Here is a 6,000-nt window from a genome sequence, read left to right as displayed (position 1 = left end):
TTCAAAGTTGAATATAAATTCACTTAAACATGGAATAGACAGCTTGCCCAGATCTTTTCCCCACCCTTCCATCCACACTAGGCAATTTAATTAATGGGCAAACAGCCCGATGGTGGATTTTTGTGATAGAGTAGCATGAACGATCCATCCTCGCACAGAGTTGGTTGGCACATCACTCTGGCTGCATTACAGAAACAGAACAGAGTCGTATGGTTTCCTGGAAAGTAATTGTTTGGCAGGGCTCTAGCCTCGGCGAATCCACATAGAAAAAGTGCTCAGGTGGCCCTCCCTGGTGCCAGGGCCAGGGTGGATGGCAGAGGGTGGGCGTTGACTGTGTGTGATGGTGCGAGGTCCTTACGGGGTGGGGGAGGGGAGGACACAGCAGGGGAATATAGAGACACCGAAAGAACAAGGCTGTAAATCATTCTTGCTCCTCTGCTCCTGTAATCTGTTCATTTAGCCATCAAACATCTACTCAATATCTATTGCTTGCTCAGCCATGAGCAAAGAGTTTTACATAAGTGAGCACAAGAGACCAGCTTTTAAAGGATATATATATATTTTAAAGTCCATGCCTTTGATAAGATTTCTGTTCAGATGCAGAAATAGCCTTTCAAGAAGTTCTGTAATAAATATATTGAGTTTCTACTCTGTGCAGTGGGGGTGTCTGACAGGTCTCAAGGCTCCAAGTTGAAATATTGATACATCACACTGTAAAGAACCAGCTTTTAAAACCCATTTTATTGATGTGGTCAATGTTATACAGAAGTGCAGAAGAATATTGCTTTTATAGATTGTGGTCATGTTAAAGTTTGAATCAATTAGAAAACATTTCAAAGAATTTGCTGGAAGCCTTTCCAGGATTTTTTTTTTTTTTTTTAGGAGTGGTCAGAAGAACTAACTCCCATCTCAGACGTTAGGCCAATCAGGCATCTGCCCTGTTCCCAGAACCAGCATTTGCTCAGAGAGGCCCTCCTACTACCTTCATTTCTATGTCTCTACAAATATGAGCCTCAAACATAGTCAGTATAGTGTGACCTGCTTGACAGAAATGATCTCAGCACTGTGGCTGTGGGCTCCCTGTTCCTTTCCACTCTCAGCAAATGGCAGCAGCAGCAACCCTTCAGGCACATTTTAAAAGATCTTAGATCTCACTCCCTTCCATATGAAAATGCCTTTTGGAGACCAAAGGCTTGTGTCTGTGATCTCACACTCTGAACACACCAATAATAGAACATCAGCCTCTTCTTGCACACAGGAGCTGGTCAGGCACTCAGCCAGTGTCAGCCTGTCCCCCTGTTCCTCCTGGTCCTCCGAGCTGGGACCTTGAGGTGCTGCACCAGCGCATGCTTCACTGTTCCTATCCATCATTTTTCCACAAATGAATTTTGCCACATGATGCCAATCTGGATCTACTTGCCAGCATGCAATGATTATAGCAGGAGACCGAAGAAGCAGGAGCTGCTGTTAAAGGAGGAAAGGGCAAGCCTCTCAAGAGTGCTCCAGTTGCCCCAAGACAACACCATTGCCTCCCAGCTTTACTTGCAAACTGGCACCCAGATGTCCATTTGGCTCATCACAAAAGCCTCCAAAAAGGCTCTCTGCAAAAGAAAGTTCTGCACAGAGCAAAACCCACCTTGTTTCACCCTGTTCCATGTTTTGATTTGGGGCAAGACTTTGTTTTCATATTTACAAACCAAAAGGGTAAATAAGGCCCATGATTTCTAAAGTCTTTTCCAGCCTTAACTTTCTAGATATGTAAAAGTCAAAAGAAAAAACTATCAGGCAGGAGTCATTAAGATTCACCACCCTGTAGCTGAACCAAGAGAATCTGTATTGATAATTATTTTAAAATATTTTGTAGGATTTATTTTAATTTTTATCTAAAAGTTTATAAAATTTATTTAAAATTAATAAATTAATTAACAATTAGTATGGGGCAGCATAAGAATTAGTGGTTGGTGTATACATATAAGAGCCCTGAAATCTGAGTTAAAATACCTGAGTTCCGAGCCATCAAAAAGACACCAAGTTCTACCCAAGGGGAAAAATCCTGATGTGGAAGCTGAATTCAAATTCTAGCTCCATCATTTGCTAGCTGTGAAACTTAGTGCCAATTACTTAAATTTTCAGTCTGTTACTTCATCAGTAAATGAGAATAAACAATGTATTTCTAGATTGTAGTTTAAGATTTAGGGACATAAAGCTTAAATTTTTTTTTTTAATTTTATTTTTAAGTCATCTCTATGTCCAGTGTGGGGCTTGAACTCATAACCCCAATATCAAGGGTTGCAATGCACCACCAACTTAGCCAGCCAGGCACCTCCATAAGGCTTAAGAAATTATTAAGTTCTTAGCGCGTGGTAGAAACTCAGTAAATATTCGTTTATGTAAACAGCCTTTCTAAGATCTCTTAGGGGAGGGAAACTAACATATTTTGTGTTCCAGTTTTGTGCCAGAAATTTCTATGACTTCCTCATGTAATCCCGATGATGTGGCTACTGTTGTTTGAATTTTAGCCTAAATTCATTTTCTCCAGATGTAACACGGACATAATACCTTTCCTACCCAATCCAAAAAATTCTTATAAAGATTCAAATAATTTAACGTGAAAGAGATTTGCAAATTGTTGATATTTATATAAATGGAAATATCCTAGCTGTTGCTTTATTAAACACTTTTTACAATAGTGTTCAATCCCTGAACTTGCAGTATTCAGATTCTACCATTTGGCCACTGATTCAGAACATGGTCTCTGTTCCCATTGGTTTTATAACCAGCGACACCAAAATAACACGCTGGAAACTAATGAGAATAGTCAGAAACAGTCAGAAATACCTTGCCACTGCAGGTAAAAGTAGTTAAAAGAGAATGATGTGACTTAAAAGATAAATAAATTTAAGGTGAAGAGATTGAGAAAAGGGGAGACATTTTATATAAAAGAAAATAGCATGAAAATAGGAGCCTATGAAGAAATCAGGATTCTCATCCTTGTCATTTATAGGAATATTAAGTACTGCATCATTCATGTAGCAAATATTTATTGAGCACCTATTATGTGCCAGGCATTATTCTAAGTGTCATACAGCAGTGAATAAATTAAAGGGTAACTTCCTTGAGGAGCTTATATTCTAGTAGGTGAGACAGAATAAATTAATAAATTATACAGAATGTTAATTGATGAGAACCACAGAAAAATCAGAGTGGAGCAGGGTGGGGGGATCAAGAGTGACAGTGAGATTGTAGGTGGCAGTAGAAAGAGTGATCAGACTAGGTTTCATTGAGAAGGTAACACTTGAGAATGCATTTGAAGGAGGTAGAATAAGTCAAGTTCCTTTCAGCAGAAGGAACAGTTAACAGTTACAGCCGTGTTTCTCAGGGTATGGTCCCCACTCAGACCACTAACATTTTTTTTTTAAGATTTTATATATTTATTCATGAGAGACACAGAGATAGAGAGAGAGAGAGGTAGAGACACAGGCAGAGGGAGAAGCAGGCTCCATGCAGGGAGCCTGACATGGGACTCGATCCTGGGACTCCAGGATCACGCCCTGGGCTGAAGGTGGCGCTAAACTGCTGGGCCACCCCGGACTGCCCTCAGACCACAAACATTAACATTATCTGGGAACTTACTAAAAACACACATTTTCAGGCCCCATCAGAAACTCTGGTGCGGCCCAGCAACCCCCTCTCCGGGGGACTACAATGTTCCCTATAAAACATAGGTCTAGTTGGCTTGTGCCAAGCTCGTGCCAGTCTTGTGCAAGACCAGAGAGGCTAAAGTGAAGTAAGAGGGAGAGAAATAGTGGGTGACATCTGGTGAGAGAACAGCAGGGTGAGGTGGGGTCAGAACGGGAGAGATCCTGTGAAGTCTTGTTAGCCATTGTAAGGACTTGGGTTTTCACTCTGAGCAAAACATGGAGACATTTCAGGATGATGACTAGCAGTGACACAGTCTGTTTTGAAAGTATCCTGGCTGCTGTTAAGAATAGATTGTAGAGGGGCGAAAGTGGATGAATGTTTTTCAGGAATGAAGGCAAAAGATAATAAACGGAGGCTTGGATTAAGATGGTAGTAGTAAAGATGGGGAGAAGTGGAGACTGAATATATTTTGAAGGGATTTGGAGTCAAGGGATTTTCTGACAGAGTGGCTGTAGGGAATGAGAAAGAAAGATATTGAAGCTGTTTCTGGCTTGAGCCACTGGAAAATAGAGTTGCCATCAATGATATAGGGGAAGGTGCCTTGGAAGCAGGTTTGTGATGAGAGGCAAGGAGGTGGGGTGGAATAGGAAATTCAGTTTGGAACATGTCTGAGATGTCCATTCAACCTCCAAATGGAGATGTTGAGTGAGTAGTTGGATATATGAGCCTGTGTTGAATCGAATCAACTTGTCATCATGCTGAGTTACATGGAGAACCAATTTCCACCAACACCATTAAGTACTGATTCTGCTCATTTCAAATCAAGAATGATATCAGAGCTCTCAGGCTTTTTACTAAGCTCTTTCTTTATAGTCCACATATCGAAAAGAGAGATTTCTTTTCTCAACCAGCTAAAAGCTCTCCAGGCTCAGTTCAAGAAACTTCCACCACAGAAAGAAGGTCCTGGCTTTGGAGAAATGGAGGCAGCGGGGTATTCAGCACTCCAGACTTTTGGCGAAAATCAGTAGAATGTCCTCATGCTAGATTTTACCTTTTTATCTGAAGTTCTATCTATGTGGTAATTTAGGGAGGTTTTCCCCCCAAGGGAAAAAAATATATGGTAGCATTAGTTCAGGGTACATGACAAGAAGCTCCAATCATAGACTAAGAGAAAGTGTATGTTATAAAGGAGCCAAACACCTCACTATAATTAACTGTTTTATCAGCTGCTTTGAAAACATATCATTGAGAATTTCCAAAAGAAAAAGACTTGGGTTTCCCAGCTGAGACTGTTTGGAACCTGGTCGCCAGGGTTTCCATAAACTAAACTATCATTAAACATTTTCACCACTGAAGGGGGTCATTAGGTGTGCAAGCCCGTTTGATTTAAATTCCTATTTATTTTGGTTGTGGATCTCTATATAGATGTGTGTCCCTAAGGCAGAAAATAAAATAATGACGTTTAGGGTCTTAAACATGTATTTTCTCAAAGGTTCACATGAATAGACTAACTAGGGCTGCAATACGTGGTGGAAATCACACCCAAATATTTTGCCAACATGACTCCCTCGTTTTATGTCCTAGCTCATAAAAATAACCGGGGACTGCCCCAGAGAAGCAATTTTTCCCTTTTACTCACCCACCTGCCACAAAGCAATGTTCAGCTCTGTGTAGACGCTTAGAGCAAGAGGTGGGCTGGGAAAGGTCCAGGATTGCCGGCCCCTGGGGTGGTCCTAGGTGCAGAGAGCAGTGCCTTTAGAGCAGATACAGGCCTGCTGTTGTGTCGGGTCCGGTATTTCCAGGCCAGGTGGAAGAGAATTCTACTCAGAGGAATTATCCTATGCTGATGGGTGCTACCCTGGTTTTCTGCCTTTGCTGGAATCTGCCAGGGTAGTTCTTAAACAGACCCTGAGATTCTCCTTTAAGCAGGCCCTGAACTTGGACTACCTCACCTGGACTCTGGTTTCATGGACTAGATTCGAGCGTCCAGCCACATCTTTCCCCAGCCTCAAACTTAGCCTGTCCCTGACTTCATCTGCACAGCATCTCCTGTGACTCCCTGACTGACTCACCTCAAGCCTGGACGTCTCTCTCTGCTTAGGCCTTCCCATGGTGTTTCTACCTGGAGTCCATAGGAGCGGCTCTAGCTGCACCGTATGCTCCTTTTTTTTCAAGATCAGACTCTGGAGCTCTTTGAGGATAGAAAGCGGCACTGAACAACACAGGGCCCTCCAAGTTTTGCAACATGGCCTGTGGTCCCCTTTCAGGAATAAGAACCAAAATCATTACAGTCAATGAATCCTAATCCCACTTACTCTCAGGAGCGTTGAGAAAGCCTCCCCAGGCGAAGTAATTCCA

Source organism: Vulpes lagopus, chromosome 1, assembly GCF_018345385.1.
Source record: "Vulpes lagopus strain Blue_001 chromosome 1, ASM1834538v1, whole genome shotgun sequence".
Lineage (NCBI taxonomy): Eukaryota > Metazoa > Chordata > Mammalia > Carnivora > Canidae > Vulpes > Vulpes lagopus.
Note: the sequence above shows the minus strand (reverse complement) of the source record.